The sequence below is a fragment of the Hippocampus bargibanti genome, linkage group LG01 (genome assembly GCF_051943395.1).
Source record: "Hippocampus bargibanti isolate YZ-2025 linkage group LG01, ASM5194339v1, whole genome shotgun sequence".
NCBI classification, from domain to species: Eukaryota; Metazoa; Chordata; class Actinopteri; order Syngnathiformes; family Syngnathidae; genus Hippocampus; species Hippocampus bargibanti.
Genome location: NC_142734.1, coordinates 21221593 through 21240375, shown reverse-complemented (window position 1 = coordinate 21240375; position 18783 = coordinate 21221593). Strand labels below are relative to the sequence as shown.

The window sequence follows — 18783 nt, the reverse complement described above, 5'->3', positions numbered from 1 at the left end:
GAGTTACAGCACTGTGATGGTCTGAAAGACGCATTCAAGTCCAACAGTCTCATTGACTTCTATGCCACCCTCCCAAACGACACATATCCAAACATAAAAAAACATGCAATGAAAATGTCCACAGTTTTTGGCAGCACGTATATCTGCGAGAAAATCATAATAAAATCTACTGGGATAAAATCCATCTTTACAGCCATACTGGCAATGAAATGTATTGTGATGTGTATTGTGATGTGTTAGTATCACTTATAGTTCACTTTCTTAACCTGCTTCCTTTGTGGTTTTCACAGGGAAGTTGATGAGTGAGAGCTACAAACAGCGGTGTCTACAAGCCTACTGGAACCTACAACAGGATTATAAGGAAGGAACACAAGAACTTTAAGAGACTGCTCATATGTGTCAAAGAGATTCTGCTCTGACAACTGAGCTGAACTTTTATCTGTTAAGATCATACATGGCACAACAGAAAGTTAATGTTCCATGGCTTTTTTTCTATGAAGAACACAGAGAAAGTTAATTAGTTATTATTTATTTCATAAATAGTGTTATTTATTTCCTGTTTTTCTATGAAAAACTCAGAGAGTTATTTAGTTATGATTTATTTCATAAATAGTGTTATTTATTTCCTGATTTTTTTCTGTGAAGAACTCAGAGAGGGTTATTTAGTTATTATTTATTTCATTAATAGTGTTATTATTTGTTTCCTGACTTTTTTTCTGTAAAGAACCTGGAAATGGTTATTTGGTTATGTGTGGCTTTCTGGAAAACAATTTTTTTAAGCTCCCCGACGATCATCACACTTTTTCTGTTACAAACTAACACGGGCCCCTCATCACAGAAGGGAAAAGTAATGTGGCCCTCACAGGAAAAAGTTAGGGGACCCTTGCTGTAAAAGATAAAAGAGAAGAAAAAGATTGGATCACTACATTGAAAGTGAACGACATTCAGCGAAAATTCAAATTGAATACTGGAGCAAATGTAAATGTCATTTCAGAGACTGATTTCATGAAAATCAGACAGAGACCAAAAATACATAGGGCAAACATGAAAGTAACAGCTTATGCGGGTGCAGTCATACCAATAAAAGGAAAATGCATTGTGAATGTGATACATAAAGGCCAATTACATAAGCTATCTTTCATCATAGTTCCAAGGGATGTGCAGGGTCTACTAGGATTGACGGCATGTGAAAGACTACACCGAGTGAAGATTGTCGGCATGTGAAAGACTACACCTAGTGAAGAGAGTTTTTGTCGTGGACAGACAAAAAGAGACAGTATATGATCAACTGATGGATCAGTACAAAGATTTGTTTCAAGGGTTAGGCTGCCTACCAGGAGAACACACAATCAGAGTGGACAAAAGTGTGCCACCAGTCATACATCCGAACAGGCATGTGATAAAGAAAATTGACATAATCACCAGTGCATTGCGAGTTGCAGATGCAAAGATGGAGATTATACGGATGGAAACAAACAAAGATGAGACACTGAAACAATTGAAACAAATCATCAAAAATAGATGGCCCGAAGTGAAACAAAATTGTTCACCAGACGCAGCAGAATATTGGAATTACAGGATGCAGTTATCTGTAGTGGACAACATCATATACAAAGGCAGTAAGATTGTCATTCCAAAGACTTTGAGAAATAAAATGCTCAAAAAAGATTCATGAAAGAGCCTGGCCTAGTATGAATCAAGACATCAAAGATCAAGTGTCGAGATGTACAATTTGCCTCAAATATCAAGCAAATCAACCGGCAGAACCACTACACCCACACCAAGCACCAGAAAGACCATACCAGAAGGTGGGTGCTGACCTGTTTTCGTGTCAAGGTAAAGATTATCTTTTGGTCACAGACTACTACTCCTTGTATCCAGAGGTTTGCAGACTGCAAGCTACAACAGCAGAAGCAGTGATAACATGCATGAAGGCCATATTTGCTCGAAACAGGATTGCAAACCAAGTGTTTCCTGATAACTGATAGAGTGGTTTTATACACGTCCGTAAACATCCTATGTGATTTCATGTTTAGTTTAGTCTATGTGTATGTATGTAGCTCATTAGTTAACTTGTTGCCTATGTAACTAGAGATGTTCTTCAAGTCTAATGTTCTCCCAACCCCCTCCCGTAGCTTAGAGGCTTGGTCGAGATGATGTCATCGCTGCTGTATGAGTAAAACTAGCTTGAAGGGGCGGGCTTTGCGCACTTGGCTCCCCGCACCGACTAGAGATGTTCTTCCATTGTTTGCGAGAATAAAGTAGTCTTTTCTGTTCACCATCTATCGTCCCCGCTGGTATTTCATCATAAAACTACGTTGAACTCCGAACCAGAAGAGAAACAGGAATTAGATTCCAACATAAACCCGTGCCAAGAGTCGCAGGAGCGGAGAGGGGGGGGGGAGGTCCCAGCGCGTGGCTGACCTCGAGAGACAAAGAGTTTTTTTTCTTTTTGGTGGAGCCTGCTTGTGATTTCTCACAAGAGACAAAAAGATTCTTCTCTTTTTGGTGGCACCTGCTTGTGGTGACGTGGTGGGCTTTCTCCTCTTCATCCTGCTCTGACCACACGGTTTAGTTTGACGAGTTTTTCAAGGTGGGTGACGACAGCAGGCAGCCACTTTGTTTGAATGTATTGTGGGATTCTTTGTGGCCAGAAGTATTCTATTCACGGTTAATCCACGCATCTATGGTTAGTAATCAGTATACAATTGATCAGGTTGGATCATTCTAGTCTGAACTGATGCGTAAAAAGTTTTTGCGTGTGACTGATTTACGCTATTTCAGGTCATCGGTCTGCTTCTGCACGCAGGCTAACGTAGCATAAGACCGGAATCTTCCAGTGAAATATTCTTCACAAGAGGTGAACTCCTAGAATTTATCTTTGTGCGAGGACTGGTGAAAAATTAAAACATTGAAAAATTTATTAATTTTGACCCAGGGGATTATGTGTTCTTTTTTTGTTTAAATGCAGCTTCAATTGATCGTGGATTCTCCGTGATATTAGTACATTCATTTTGACTGATTTGTGCTGAATGGTGAGCTACAAAAGTTTATCTGACTGAGAGAAAGATCTTGAACAAATGGGGTTGGGCGTGGGGCCATTTGAGCCGTTTGTGAGAGTGTGTGCATGTGAGTGCGTGCGTGTGTATGTGCATTCATTGTGTGTGTATGTGAGCGCGTCTCTTGTTTGGAGACGTTGACACAGCAGTCTTCTTTGCGTTTGAGTTAACACAGCGGGTGTTTGCCTTGCTGGGACTTAAGGCAACAGCAGGAATTGTTAGTGAACTGTGGTTAATTAAAAAAAATGGGTGCAATCTTATTCTAAGAAAACCCCAATTCACCAGGATACGAAATTCATAAAAAAAGTGGGGAAGATGTAAAACATTTTCAGAGGACGCTTTGAAAGTGTTTTCAGAAACCCCAGCTGTATTCCTGAATCTGCTGATGAGGATTCCGTATATGTTAACCAATTTAAGCAAACTGGGAAAAATGAAAAAGCTATGTCTTCAAAGATGGTCGCTGATAAAGAAACTCCTCCCTTACAAGAACAAAGGAGCACATGGTCTTGAAATCGCCATTACTAGGACAGACATAAAACTAACCACTGCAGGGAGAGGGGCGAGCTGTGGGCTGGAGGGCTTGAGCTTGGGGGTCAGAGGTCAGAGGAGGATCTACGCGCGGGGTCCTCCACCCCCCTCTCATGACTGCCCTCTTTGTCCCCCGCCCACCCTCCGACCCCCCTTGCAGCTTGTAGAAGACCAGATGTGTTTTCAGGAAAGGAGAAGAGTGGAGCACACCCGTCCCCTACTGGGGAGACTCAGTCATTACACCATTTTTTTTCACAAGAAATGTCTTCATGTATTGCTAACTTCTTCTAAAATCCTGTGACTTCTCAAATTCTTTTGTACCTTGACGACATCTTACTTGCCTCACTGACTGAAGACGAGAACAAGACTGTATCAATAGCTTTGTTCCACTATTTAGTGAATACAGGTAACAGCTTCTTTGACTATGTTACAGTTTTGCCAAAAAGAAGTTGAATTTCTAGGAAAAAAATAACATTTATATGACCTGACTTGAAAGACACACCTTTACCTGACAGCATCCACCTGTATGTTGACGGCTCTGCATCGAGGTCAGATGCAGGGGGTAACAGGGTGGGTTATGTTGTTGTGACCGACGATGAGAAGGTTTCTTCAGCCGTCATCTGTACAAATGTGAAGGATTCGGACGTTTCGCCTCCTATCTTTTGTCCGAATCCTTCACATTTGTACAGATGACGGCTGAAGAAACCTTCTCATCGATGGACCACTCCTGTACGACTGAGAGCTTACACAGACGTGTTGTGACCGACGTTGAAATTATTGCTGACGGTTCATTACCAAACACGTACTCAGCGCAAGCAGCAGAAATTGTTGCATTAACTGAAGCGTGTAAATGGGCAGAAGGAAAGACGGTGACGATTTTTGCCAATTTTGCCAATATTGTGCCTTCAAAGAAATCCGATGCATTATCCGTTGCGAAAGCATTATGCAAACATATTATTCCAGAACATGGCCTGAATGTCTGTTTTAGGTTAAATTATATATGAAAATAATGCCCACTAATAATGTCTTAACACCTTTTGAGATCTTGCATGGCAGACCTTTCATCCTCCCATTATGGGAAGGTGTGCCCTGGCAAAAGAATGAATCAGATACAGGTGCTTTGTTGGCAAAATGGTTGTGTGAAATGCTTACAACAAAAGAGGTTCGTTCAGTAAGCATGTGTACTGCCGCAGTCCTCTTTGTTCCCTCCACAGGAACAGAGGCTGCGCCCCGGAGACGAGGTGCTGATCAAGGCAATCAGAAGGAAGACCTGGTCTGCACCAAAGTGGGAGGGGCCATTCACCGTGCTGATCTAAATGCCAACTGCCATCAAGGTGGAAGACAGACGGAGCCACACTATTCACTAACCATGGGTTTGATCCACATCATCTTGCTGTACGGACTCGTGGGGGCAATCCAGATGACACACGTGGAGGCCTCCACTCCACCAGTCTGCGAAATTCGACTATTACATGCAACGACATCAGATAAGTGTCCAAACATGGCACATCCTGTAGCCTGCTTTCCACTACAGGGTGCAGGAATAGTCTTATTTCCCCTTAGCGTCCTCGTGAAGACAAAATGGAAGCCATTATCCTCAAGATTCTTGGTACGCTCGTATCAAGTTGGGGAAGGCTTGGACCACTGGTTGGGATTCCATTGTGGTCCATTCCAAGCCCAACACAAAATGGGTTCGAGATAGCTGTGCCCAAGAAGCAAAACAAACTGTCGTCAAGACAGCTTGGGGGAACTGTTTAGGAACTGGAACTGGCACAATGACAGATATCCAACTTGCTATCATAACCCACAATATTGCAGGATGCATGGACTTGAGACTCTGTCCTGAGTTTCGTGAAAATCACATTGGTTTTCCCGTAACTATATGCATGATGTCATCTGTGGCATCACCAGTTGTGACATCACCCTTCCAGCATGAACCAAATATCAGACTGACAGCCTGGATGGAAACACCTGACAAAACGGCCCAAGGTCCAGGTGCCATGGACACATTATATCAACCGTTTGCAGGAGAAAAACATGACTGGAATCCATTGTTATCAAACACGTGGTATCGTTATGCTACACTAATTGCTAAACAAAATAGGAAAAGTAATTGTTTTGTATGCTCTTATATGCCTCATTCTGTGACACAACAACGCGTGCATTCAAAGTATTCAGAGATAAAATGCCTAGAGCTGCAGATATGTTAATATCTTTGCATAGACCTGATCAACATTTTCCGGTTCTTCGCAATGCTTCGAGAGGAGAGATTATTCCAGGTTTTGGAACCTGAAAATCAGGTTATGACAGAGAGCGGGTTGCGACTACCAGTATGCGTTGCAATGTACAATACGGGTCAAAATTTGGGTTTTATAGATGAGTATAGATGTTTATATGTGCTACCGCTAAACACTAATGTCACTGTTTTGCCCGTATCTTCATATCTTTGGTGGCTATGCGGCTGGAAAGTATATTCTTTTATTCCTCCGCGAGCCTACGGTTTGTGCGCACCTGTTACTGTAACTGACAATACTTTCATCGTTACCAGTTGTCCAGTGCACCATCATGTGAAAAGAAGAGTATCGTTTAAGCCCCATGATTCGATGTGGGGAACTGATGTTCCAGAACAATTCAAACACCATAGCACGGGTAGTAAGGTAATGTTAGCTCTTTTTCCACAAATTGAAGTGGCTAAAAAAACATGCTACGAATTGAAACCATTGATTACAGATTTCAAATGTTTGTAAATGCCAGCTTGAAAGTGGATGAAATGCAGAACACCGAAATTGCAGCAATTAGACAAATGGTGCTGCAAAATAGAATGGTTTTGGACTTTTGACAGCCCCACAAGGGGGCGTCTGTGCTATGGTGGGTGACACTTGTTGTACGTACATACCCGAAGAAGCGAATTCCATAAACATGACTGATGCTTTGTCTGTTATCGTGGATCTCAGAGATGCTATGGCCAAAGATCGGCGGCTTGATCACCCGTGGAGCTTTTCGAGGGCCCTTGGTATACGACTCTGCTTAGACTGTTTGTGCCTTTCGCGGTCGTGATTGTACTTATTTTCTTAGTCGTTGGTTGTATCATTCCATGCTTAAGAGCAACGCTAATTAATATGATAACTAATTCTCAGGTGAATTACGCAAAGGTTTTGTATCAAAAAATGCGTGAAGGGGACCCTGTGTTGTAGCTTGGAATTGTAAACCATGGCCAGAGTGTGGTTGCTCCCACCAAAAAACGGAGGGCCGAGAAGGAATTTTCCTCGTCAATATTTTGATTGAATTGGAATTACCTTTAAGACTCTCGCAAATGGAGAGGTTGCATAGCACAGCAGTAAAGTTATGACAGAGGTTTTTCGCCTTCTCCATGGTATAGAATGGTTCCCTGTGCCGTTAGTTATGACGTGCATGCATGAAAACCGTTTTGGAGATGTATGTACTGATGTTTAAATGTGCAACAGGGGAGAATGATAGAGTGTTTTTATACACATCCGTAAACATCCTATGTGATTTCATGTTTAGTTTAGTCTATATGTATGTATGTAGCTTATTAGTTAACTTGTTGCGTATGTAGGGTGTAACTAGAGATGTTCTTCAAGTCTAATGTTCTCCCAACCCCGTCCCGTAGCTTAGAGGCTTGGTCGAGATGATGTCATCGCTGCTGTGTGAGTAAAACAAGCTTGAAGGGGCTGGATTTGCGCTCTTGGCTCCCTGCACCGACTAGAGATGTTCTTCCATTTTTTGCGAGAATAAAGTAGTCTTTTCTGTTCACCATCTACCGTCCCCGCTGGTATTTCATCATAAAACTCCATTTAACTCCGAACCAGAAGAGAAACAGGACTTAGATTCCAACAATAACGGTCCACAATTCGTCAATGAGAAGTTCAGAAAATTTGCGAAGGAGTGGGACTTTAAACACATAACCTCAAGTCCACATTATCCACAATCCAATGAATTGGTGGAAAGTTCTGTCAAGACTGTGAAACGGCTGATGTACAAGGCAAGAGACAGCGGAACGGATGTCTACCAGAGCTTGCTGGTGTATCGCACAATGCCGCTCGAGTGTGGTATGTCCCCGGTCCAGCTACTCATTGGACACGTGCTGAGATCCAACTTACCCGTCCCGGAAAACCTGCTAAAGACAAAGGAAGGGGAGCATGTGAGGAAGATCAAAGAACAACAGAAAGAAAAACAGAAGTTCTACCATGAAAGAGGAACACGGAACCTACCTGAACTACACACCGGTGACCAAGTACGATACAAAGACAAAACAGACACATGGTCACAGAAAGGGACTGTTCTGCGTCAGGTCCAACCAAGGTTATACAACATTCAGACAGAGGAATGTGCTGTTTTAAGAAGAAACCGCTGAGATCTTCTCAAAGAACCAACCATAGCAAGTCAACAAACAGAGACTGTTATAACCCCGCTAAATCCAGGACATGCTATCCGAAAATCCTCAAGGAAAGTGAAACCAACTGAGAGACTGATTGAAACCATTTAACATGTTTTCTAAGTGATTATGTGGTGAAAATCGAAGAAAAGGTTTCTTCAGCCGTCATCTGTACATCTGTACGCACACTGACCAATACTTACTTTTCGATTCTAACCATCCTTTACAACACAAACTAGGAGTTATCAGAACCCTCCAGCATAGGGCTAAACTAATACCAACAAGCGTTGAAGGTAGTGAAAAGGAATCAAAACATATCAGGAGACCACTCACAAACTGTGGGTACCCTCAGTGGTCATTTAACAAATGTCAGCAAGAAAGAATAGGAAATGAAACCAACAATTCTGAAGATACAAAAAGGAGAGGAGTAGCATTGCAGGAGTTTCTCAAAAACTACAAAGAGTCCTTTGGCAACACAAAATTCCTACTTATTTCAAACCGATAAACACTCTAAGGCAAAAATTAGTGCATCCAAAAGATAGGCTGCCAAATGAAAAACAAAGTAATGTAGTTTATTCAATACATTATAAGAATGAAAATTGTAAAGAGCAGTACATTGGGGAGACTAAACAAATTCTCAAAAAAAGACTTTATCAACATCGAGGGATATGTCATGATGTGGTTGGCGACCAACGGGTGGCGCTGTCGGCCCCGCCTGCACCTGCACAGGTGCTGGTCTTCCCGATCAGTGGCGGACTGCCACGTTCGGATTGGCGACCAACGGGTAGTGACGTCAGCCCTGCCTGCAGCCTCGCAGGTGCTGTTCGTTTTAATCAGTGACACTTAAAAGGACTCCCGGCACGACCATCCGGTGTCGGTTCATTGTTTGTTGCATGCTTTGTCTGCAATCGCATGCATTGTATGCTGGGCACGTGTTTGTTTAACCTTGGCGGACTTTTACACTTGGTTTTCCTTTGATACTTTGTATTTTTTATGTTCAGATCATTTTGATGTTTTACATTTTGTTCCTGCTGACCTTTATTTTAATACAATTTGTCAAACAACTTCCTGCTCCCTCCTGCCTGCTTTTTGGGATCCGCACCCGCCATCACCACCTCGCAAAACGTGACAGGATAATACTAGTGGGCCTCAATCGGCAGTACATTTGCACCTTAAAGCTAGCAACCACTCATTTGACGACAATGAGGTTAAAATCTTAGCAAAAGAACACAGATGTTTTGAAAGGGGAATAAAAGAAGCGATTTTCATAAAACAACTAAATCCTTCATTAAACCGGTTTGGTGGGGTGAGGTTAAATTTAGATCGTTCATACAATAGCCTGCTTAGGCAACATAGGATTAGTAATACTGATGAGGTGATACCGGTCGAAATGGGGCAATCAAGACAGTCGTTAGTCAGAACGACAGGAACTATCAGTGGAGCAGCTTCAGGGAGTAGTCCTCTGCTCCCCCCAACCTGAGAGCAGGGGCCTATCATAGCAGAGTCTGGCACCGCCATGTCTGGACAGTAGGGATATATATAGGGCATAAACTACTAGTAAGACTTTAGTTTGCTGACGAAGTTTCTTGGATAAGAAGCGAAACGTCCGACACCTTCAAAGAAGTACAGATGACGGCTGAAGAAACCTTTTCATCGATGGACCACTCCTGTACGACTGAGAGCTTACACAGACGCATGTGGTGAAAAGATGATGTAAACCTTTCATGTGAATGTTTCATTTATGATTACAAAATTTGGAAAACATCAAACTCTTATTCACATGTGTGTGAATGAGAGGAATGCAAGTGCAAGAGTGATGCTACAGGGAGAAGAGATAAAGATGGTGGAGGATTTTTAGTACTTGGTGTCAACTGTCCAGAGTAATGGAGAGTGTGGGAAAGAGGTGAAGAAGCGTATCCAGGCAGGCTGGAGCGGCTGGAGAAAAATGTCAGGTGTGATGTGTGATAGAAGGGTTTCAGCTAGGATGAAAGGAAAAGTGTATAACATATTGGTGAGACCAGCCATGATGTTTGGACTGGAGACAGTGCCACTGAAGAAAATACAGGAAGCAGAGCTGGAGGTAGCAGAGCTGAAGATGTTGAGGTTTTCTTTGGGAGTGACCAGGTTGGATAGGATCAGAATGAGTACATTAGAAGCACAACTCATATTAGAGGCTTTGCAGAGAAAGTCAGAGAGGCCAGACTGAGATGGTTTGGACATGTCCAGAGGAGAGAGAGTAACTATATCGGGAGAAGGATGCTGAGCCTTGAACTGCCAGGCAGGAGACCGAGAGGAAGACCGAATAGGAGGTTTATGGATGTGGTCACAGAGGACATGAAGGTAGCTGGTGTGAGAGAAGAGGATGCACAAAACCGGGATAGATGGAGGACATTGATTCGCTATGGCGACCCCTGAAGGGACAAGCCGAAAGGAAAAGAAGAAAACAAGAAGATTGTATTTTTAAACAGCATCATCTGTCATGTGTAGTATCATTTATATTTTATAACTGTTAATGTTGAAATACCGTTAACGGGATTACAATTTCTATTATATGTGGGAGAAGAAGATATTGAAGAATGAATGAAATGACGACTCAAGGCGGTTTTCTAGTGTTCTGAATTAAAATCTGTATGATTCATCTATTCACCAACAGCAGTATTGGCCTTCGGGTTGCCGTGGAAACATGGAGCTGTGGTTGAGTCAGAAACTGAAGTAAGCGTCCCTGAAACTTGTGAAAGATATTCATCCTGAAGCAAAATAATGGCAGAGCACAGCTACGGCGCAGAACCTCTCCAGGCAGACAAACAGAGAGTACTGTGCAAGGGTCACAACCACACACACACACACACAAACACACACACGCACACACACACACACACACACACACACACATGCACACCCACGTACACGAATCTTGAGCACCAACAGCGCACGATTCCCATCCGAATGATTATGACACACCCACGCATACCATTACAAACACCTCCTGTGTCATTTAGCAAAAAGAACGCACATGGACCTTCATTACGCTGTTTACTTTCCTTCAAAATAAAAACGAAACAAACAAAAACTTTACATGTTTTGATACAAATCATACCTGCTCACCTGTTAGAAGCAGGCACATTCACTTCAGGTTTCCAGTAAATAAAATATTATTATATAATTATCTTGAATTTCATTTTAAAAAATAGACCATTGTTTCTGTTCACACTGTCACACCAAGTCAAATCTTATGTATTTGGTGGAGGTTAATTGTTTTTAAATGACAAATAATTTATTTTTTTCATTTTTCTTTCATAATTGTCCAAAGGAAAGACTGAGTATGAAGTTCAAGCTTTTTTATTAAGTTGCTGAAGGTAAAAATGTCGATAATCTCATGATAACAGATACTGTTCATCAATTGGATTGGAATAGCCTTTATTAGTCTGGCAGTTGAGAAATTGACATTTCACAGCAGCAAATCCAAAATACAGGAGCTGCTGTAAAGGCAGCCACTCACGCAGCGCCATCTTGAAGTCAAAAACAAAATAAATAATAACAAATAATGTGACACAACACAAAAGACGCAGACAGTCTTCAATCTTGAGAACTTTCTGCACACTCTTTGTTGCATGAAGCAGTTCGAGTTGAAGGAGGAGAGGATCAAAGCATCCTTTTCACCAGTGGATCAGGGAGGTCATGGTATGTGATGAAAGTAAGCGATGGAAGTAAAAAGAAAGGAAAGGAAGAAGTACAAAAACAAAATACAGGACCTCCTCTCAAGGCAGCGACTCTTGAGGCGCCATCTTGAAGTAAAAAATAATAATAATGTGACACAACACAAAAGACACAGACAGCCATTCAATCTTAAGCACTTTGTGCATCATCTCTGTTGTATGTAGCCGTTTTAGATGAAAGAGGAGAGGATCAAAGCGTATTTTTCACTAGTGGATCAGGGATATCATAGTGAAATGTGCTCGTCTGCTACAAGCTAAATGTTGAAAGCAAACACGAAGCTGTAGCATCCATTGACGAGAAGAAACTTGTCTCATTTCCTGTCCTACGTAAATCCACTTAACTTCCAAGCCACGACAGTTCCACATACACATTGGTGCTCTGCGGTGACGCTCCTTTCTTCTCATTGCGGCTCCACAAGCCATGCATACTTCCAGCCGCACACTGTCCTACAGCACCGACCTTTCCACTGAATAAAGCAGGGCTGTGAAAATGCTGCCCATGACAGGCACAAAAAAGCACAATCGCCCCAGAGCTGTCCAGCGATAACAGTCAAATCAAAAACGGTGCTGGTATAATTATTCGTGCTGCTGAAAAGGCGGAACCGCACAGCACAGTCTCGTCCTTGATGAATGTCATCGCCAAAAATGCTGAAAAATAATCCGTATATGTTCCACATGATGCACAACAACTCAAAGTGACAAAATAAAACACAAAAACAACACAGGAACTAAAAAAAAAAGCCAGGCTCGTGAGAGCAATTGCTGACGGCTGCCTACTCGGGCGCCATCTTGGACTTCTCAACCACACTTTTTTATATCAAACGCTAAAGCAGTCGACCAGCAGTGTAATCCATTCAAACATACAAATTACTTTAGCCAGCATCGCAAAATGTATTTCAGTTTTTAAAAAAACGAATCAAATCCTAAAGTGAACATTGACATAATAATGTGCAAAACGTTCAGGTGTTAAACTTCCAACACGTAAGAAACGTAATAATTAAAGTAAACATTTATATTAAAAACAACACTAGGCGGTAATTGACGCTCTCGTGTCCCGCATGGCGAAGTAATCTTAATCCAAGGTCGTTCGTTCATCACTCGAAAATGTCGTTTCACCTATAGTTGTTATTCAAGCTGTAAACACAAGAGGGCAGAAATTGCCCATTGTCTTTGGCCCGGTTAATGTTGCGGTAGCTTCACCGATGAAATATAGCTGCAATGTGAGTCCTTTAGTTTTTCATTTTAATAATTTAAGAAATAAGACATATCACCTAAGTATGGTAAACATTAATCCATTAATTAAATGATCCTCAGAGCTCCCCTTTCCAACGGAGAAGCAATTCAATAGTTGTAAATTATTTATACTATGATGTTAAAAATCACCCTTTTAAGATTTCACAACAAAAACAACAACATAGCTAATTATACTTTACCACTTGAATTACCAGTCGAGCTCTTTTATAGTCAATCTTTATATTAGTGAAGCAATATAGGTCTGACAATTAATCGCCAATAGTGGTTGTCATATTGCCCACATTAGCTCAGCAATAGCAATAAGAATCTTTCCTCTAGGAATTTGGAAGTTTGCAGGTCTAACTTCATTAACAAATGTGTGTGTGTGTGTGTGTGTGTGTGTGTGTGTGTGTGTGTGTGTGTGTGTGTGTGTGTGTGTGTGTGTGTGTGTGTGTGTGTGTGTGTGTGTGTGTGTGTGTGTGTGTGTGTGTGTGTGTGTGTGCGTGCGTGTGTGTGTGCGTGTGCGTGTGTGTGTGTGTGTGTGTGCGTGCGTGTGTGTGTGCGTGTGCGTGTGTGTGTGTGTGTGTGTGTGCGTGTGTGTGTGTGTGTGTGTGTGTGCGTGCGTGCGTGCGAGTGTGTGTGTGTGTGTGTGTGTGTGCATGTGCGTGTGTTTCTGCAGTCTGTATCATCCATCACCAATATGAATGACTGATCTCATTTTGTCTTTTTTGTGGTTTTTTTTTCAAATTTCAACTAAAACCAGCAAAATGAATAGCGATGAATCTTGGTGTTCTGTAGTTGGCTGTGCACACACCTCCATCCTGTTTGGTCATGAGCAAATCTCATGGCATTGTAATGTAGTACAATATGACCAACATAACATGAACAAAAGAAACTGTTTTGGAAGTGTTGTGGGTTAACAGACTCAACTCACAGATAGGTGTCATAATCCTTCGCATTTCCCAGTGTCATACAATTGCCACCACAAATGCTTACCCATGTTGGAGAAACAACAGTCAACTCAACTGTATTTATGGAGCACTTCAAAACACAGCAAACATTCATACATAAGAAGCCACGGCACACGTTTCTGGTAAACATTCAGAGACTGGTAAGAAAGTTTGTGGAAGTGTACCTGAGTGTTGACCTCAAGAGCATAAAATAAAACACGATTTCCTCAGTATGTTTTCTTTTTTTCTTTCGGATTTTTATGTGTTCTGATCATGAACCTCTAGAGCAGGGGTGTCAAACATACGGCCTGTGGGCCGGATCCTGCCCCCAAGGAGGTTTGATCAGGCCCGCAGGATAATTTAAAAGTGAGAAAAAATGCACAGACGACATGGAATTCATATTTTTAATTAGATGCAATGCAAAGATTGGTGCTGTTTCGATCAACATAGAAGAAAACAGCATTGTTTTTTTTTTTTTCAACCGCGGTTTGAACACCCACATTCGCCAAAATGTCATTATCTAGCGGTCGAAATCCAGCTAGAAATAATTGATTTGCAATGTGATGCAGATTTGAAGGGCAAATTTGCCTCCGGAGGGCTGGAAAATTTGATCTGTATCTACTACCAGGTTACCCCAAATGAACAGCCCTGGCTGCTAAAGTTTTGTGCATGTTTGGAACAACCTACCTTTGTGAACAAATATTCTCAGTAATGAATATTGATTAAAGAAAAATGTGTTCAAGCTCACAAACAAGCACTTAAAGGACAACCAATGTCTCCGCACAAGTTGTGTCCATAATTTGTAAAATGGCTTCAAATGACTTCTACTGAGCGTATTTTACAAACATTCCATCGCATATAGCTATATTTTACGTTTTAAGACTTGCGCTGAATATTCAGGAAGTCTTGTTTTTGAGTTGGTGGCCAGTCCGTACGTGACGTCACTGAAGGAACGCCCCTGACCGAAAAAAAAAAGACACATTGTAGCAGTCCTTCCATCACGTCAATGTATTTTGCTGTACTTGTTTGTGTCACGTTACTTGAGGCTCGAGGGCAGGGCTCGAGTGACGAAGGAAAGCGGGGAGGTAGGATCCAAAATATACGGCGAGACAGATACTCATGAACAAAAGTCTTTACTGAGACACGCATGCAAAGATAACAGCAGGATGAGGTAAGTGATACTGATCGATAAAGGCAGACCTGACGGCACGGTAGTAGCAATGGTGGCTTTCAGAATACTCCGACGGAGACGGTAGTGTGCGATCGGCAAATATAGTCAGAAGGCACAATCAAGGGAATGACAAACAGCTGTGGGAACCCAGGTGAGTGATGATGGGAGGGGCCGTCTCCAGGGAGCAGCGGAGGAGGTGACAGGAGGGGCGGGGCGCGCCCAGGGCGGCGACGAGATGTGACAGTTTGGTCTGAAAACCTTGTGTTGCACCAAAAAGAGGAGAGCCAGAAGAGGGCGACCAAGCTCCATGGAAGGAATTTATCAGCCTGTGGAAACGGGCTGACTAATTCCCTACACTGCTTTGTCGCCATTTTCTGCCTCCCTTGGGTGCGACATTTCCCACCCCTGACGCCTCAAAATAACACGGAATAATTTCTTTAATCGATTGCAAACATGTATGCTTTCTTCTTCAGAACTATTTGAATCATATTCATAACTGATGTGTAACAAGAAAGCATATTCTCCGAATCTGAAGCCATAGTTTTGATTCTCCAGCAATGCAAGACGTCTTGGCGTGACAATTTCTGAAAATGCCCAATTCGCAGCTCAATTTTTTGCAGATTTTGGACATTTTAAGTGTCACGTCACTTGAGGCTCGAGGGCTGGGCTCGAGTGACGAAAGGAAAGCGGGGAGTGTGGATCCAAAATACACGGCGAGACAGATACTCGTATACAAAAGTCTTTACTGAGGCACGCATGAAAAAATGACAGCAGGATGAGGTGAGTGAGGGAGATCGGTGACAGCTGATCTGACGGCACGGAAGTAACAGGGTGGCTTTCAGAATACTCCGACGGCGACTGTCTAGCGCGATCGGTAGATATAGTCAGAAGGCACAATCAAGGGAATGACAATCAGCTGTGGGGACCCAGGTGCGTGATGATGGGAGGGGCCGTCTCCCCGGGAGCAGCGGAGGAGGTGACAGGAGGGGCGGGGCGCGCCCAGGACGGCGACGAGATGTGACATTAAGTCATTTTTATTGGTGTTTTGCATTTGAATAAAAATATCATACTGTGTGTTTTGGGTATTTTAGATGCTATATATATATACACCTGTACACCTTGTACAGGTGTACAGATTACGGCTGAAGAAACCTTTTCATCGATTGTCCATAAAGAGCGAAAATTGTACATGGTGTGTCACCATTTGATCTGGGGATGTGGGATTAAAGGACAACCGACGTCTCCGGACAAGTTGTGTCCATAATTTGTAAAATGGCTTCAAATGACTTCTACTGGGCGTATTTTAATAAGATTTCACCGCATATAGCTATATTTTACATTTTAAGACTCGCTCTGAACATTCAGGAAGTCTTGTTTTTGAGTTGGTGACGAATACTTACGTGATGTCAGAAAAGGACCGCCTCCTCACCGTAAAAAAGACGCATCGTAGCGTCTTTCCATCACGTCAATGTATGTTGCTGTACTGTTTTTTTTTTAAACCGTGTGTTACATACAAAAGCCGCCAGCAGAGGGAGTCCAAGCTCCATGAAACGAATATATCAGCATGTGGAAACGGGCTGCTTAATTCCTCACAGCTCGGTGGCCATTTTATTGCCTCTTTTTGGGTGAGACATCCCCCCTGCCCGTTTGCCTCAAAATGACACGGAATAAATTCTTTAATCGATTGCAAACATGTATTGTTTCCTCTTCAGAACTATTTGAATCAAATTCATAACTGGATTTGTAACAAGAAAGCATATTATCCGAATCTGAAGCCATTGATTTTATTCTCCAGCAATGCAAGACGTCTTGGCGTGACGTCACGAACTGAGGGCGGGAATTTCTGAAAATGCCCATTTCACAGCTCAATTTTTTTGCAGATTTTGGACACTTTAAGTCATTTTTATTGGTGTTTTGCATTTGATTAAAAATATCATACTGCGCGTTTTGGGTATTTTAGATGCTATAAAACGTTTTTCTGGTGTCAGTTAAAAAACAAAAAAGTGATGTCGGTTGTCCTTTAAGGGTACATCAACAGTACCCAGCAAACAAGGTACCATTTCTCTGATGAGTTGCCAATTTATGTATTTTTTTAATAATTAGAATAAAATATATTTCATTTATAGGCGCCTTTCAAAACTCTCAAGGACACTTTATAGTTACAGGCTAAGTTTTTTTTGGGCGGGTAAGCGCCGGCAGCCAGATGCACCAGGGTTCACGCAACTCAGAAGTTCCCAACAGGACTTGAAACTTCCCCCAACGACCCCAAGACCTAAATCAACTCTTCAACACTAACAAAGAATTTCCTTATAATAAAAACCGCTTTTGACTTTTTAGACAAAGTGGTAGATTGTCGATACGTCTTTTCAAATCTGAAGGTGAAGAGTAAAAACAAATAGTAAGGAATGCTACTCAGCGTAGTAGAGAATGCCCACAATCACTGGCAAAGCCGATCAGGCTTTTTAATCAACAAAGGTAGCAATTAGCACACACATACAGGAGTTGCTAATGGCCCTAACTCGCGCCCATGCTCACCAAATCCAGAGCGGACTTCCCTCTTGTCTGTTCATCCATTTCCTTTCTTTCTTTCTTTCTTTCTTTCTTTCTTTCTTTCTTTCTTTCTTTCTTTCTTTCTTTCTTTCTTTCTTTCTTTCTTTCTTTCTTTCTTTCTTTCTTTCTTTCTTTCTTTCTTTCTTTCTTTCTTTCTTTCTTTCTTTCTTTCTTTCTTTCTTTCTTTCTTTCTTTCTTTCTTTCTTTCTTTCTTTCTTTCTTTCTTTCTTTCTTTCTTTCTTTCTTTCTTTCTTTCTTTCTTTCTTTCTTTCTTTCTTTCTTTCTTTCTTTCTTTCTTTCTTTCTTTCTTTCTTTCTTTCTTTCTTTCTTTCTTTCTTTCTTTCTTTCTTTCTTTCTTTCTTTCTTTCTTTCTTTCTTTCTTTCTTTCTTTCTTTCTTTCTTTCTTTCTTTCTTTCTTTCTTTCTTTCTTTCTTTCTTTCTTTCTTTCTTTCTTTCTTTCTTTCTTTCTTTTTTTTTTTTTTCAAATGCAAACAAACAATCAAACAACACTGCAAACAAAACACAACAAAAGTAAACAAAACCACTGAATTGTTTTGAATAGCTCGTGGAGCTTCTAGAAGTAAATTTGAGGTGTGTCTCAACAAATCTTTCTGCATACTTAACATTTTGTAAACAGTTGGCAACATACATTAGGTGACATAATCGCGTAAGAGACAGTACCTGATCGCACAGGAAATAAGAGTTCCTGACAGATAATCATTATACAAACCATTGGGGGAGTGCCAGGGGTTTTTACATTTCATTGAGTCTGCACAACATAGTGAAATTGACAAAAAAGAGAGGGGGGAACACCATCCATTCTCTTTCATTTGGCTCGTCACCCTTTCTGTGACATCATCGTCTTTCAAATAGCCCAGCCCTCAAAAACACGCAAATAACAAGCACCAGACATTTCAATATGTACTGAAATATCTGGAGGTAAATATATGCACAGATATGTAGTAATTCAGTGTTTTTACTTACAGTGTACACTATTTGTTACTTCGCACCGCTCGGCCGTGTTGTACCGACCTATGCAATGCTTTGGGGGGCGGGATCCTCATTCCGTTTCGCACGTGCTGCCCTACGCTCGTGTTGTCCCACGCGGCCGTGAAGCAGCATGGACAAAAGTGAAAGCAAGGACGGCGGTGGAGTGTGTGTCAATCATAAGTTAATATCT

General features: G+C 41.7%; 1 protein-coding gene across 1 annotated transcript in view; it reads right to left on the bottom strand.

The window, feature by feature from the left end:
* Positions 1-18768, bottom strand: part of pdyn (prodynorphin) — a 36792-nt gene extending 18024 nt beyond the window's left edge. Inside the window, exon 1 of the mRNA XM_089003487.1 lies at positions 18588-18768. The gene's annotated coding sequence lies outside the window, so the exon portion shown is untranslated. The remainder of the gene's footprint in view (positions 1-18587) is intronic.
* Between the last annotated feature and the right edge of the window lie 15 nt (positions 18769-18783).